The 1042-nt window shown below is 42.3% G+C and overlaps 1 non-coding gene across 1 annotated transcript; it reads left to right on the top strand.

The window, feature by feature from the left end:
* Positions 1-209: 209 nt before the first annotated feature.
* On the top strand, positions 210-281 carry Trnag-gcc. Its single transcript has one exon. It is a non-coding gene; the product is annotated as a tRNA-Gly (tRNA).
* Positions 282-1042: the final 761 nt, after the last annotated feature.

Raw genomic sequence — 1042 nt, 5'->3', positions numbered from 1 at the left:
AGAACTCAAAATCTGTTCAAAAGATGTAACAGCAACACAGATATAACTTTCTCTTTAGCCGGTAGGTGGTAGTGTCCTTCGGGCAGCATGGCGGCAAGCAGTGCGACGTGCGCAACTACCTGCGGCCCCCTTTCGCGGAGGATGCTGGTGGCGGCCCCTACTTGGTTTATTCCGCAGAATACACTATGGGGAGGCTGAGACACGTGTACAGCGGAGTGGCGCAGTGGCAGCGCGTTGGGTTGCCAACCCAGAGGTCCGTGGGTCAAAACCACGCTCTGCTATATCAAAATTTTAGCAGTTCATCTACTTCTAGCTGATGGATTCTGAAAATAATCAAAAGAAATCTTAATACCAAAGCCTGTCCACTTTTTTTCAGTGACATCTTTAATTCGCCAACATAAATTTCATAATAGAAAAAGATGAGAATCGACGGCGAGCGGAAAAGCTATTCCTCCGAATTTTTGATGTGAAAGCTCTTGAAGCTTTTTAAATAAAAAAAACCTTATTAACGTTCGACATCTTTATTCTTCATGTATAGATAATTGCAGCCCTCTGCCGCTAGAGGGCTCCGAATTGTAGCGTGTAACATAGCAGTGTGTAACGTAATTACTGTATGTCAGTGCGTGAGAAACAGCGTGCTCTAATCGAATTTCGAATTCGAAGAGTTCGTCCACACATGGAGTACCATCTACTTCAGCATGAAAATCTCATACCACACACGAGCGCTGCGATATATGCAGTCTTGTGTTCACTGTAATCTGTCATCCCCATCCGGTTTTCATCTCTTTCCAAAACTTTGATAGTGGTGAAGCAGTGCAAGCAGAGGTGGTCCCTCGCTGGGAGAAATGTTTTCGTCGCCAGGGGGACTATGTTTGGAAATAGGTATGAAGGCATGGAGAATAAAGATTAAAGATTGTTAACAACGTTTGTTTTATTTACACGCTTTAAGAGTTTTCACATAAAAAATTCGTATAATCTACAAACGCACATAGTATTTATAGATTTGGTTAAAGCACTTTATAATGTGAACAGAAACAAAATT

Source organism: Schistocerca piceifrons, chromosome 3, assembly GCF_021461385.2.
Source record: "Schistocerca piceifrons isolate TAMUIC-IGC-003096 chromosome 3, iqSchPice1.1, whole genome shotgun sequence".
Classification (NCBI taxonomy): domain Eukaryota; kingdom Metazoa; phylum Arthropoda; class Insecta; order Orthoptera; family Acrididae; genus Schistocerca; species Schistocerca piceifrons.
This window is presented reverse-complemented; position numbering and strand designations above follow the sequence as displayed.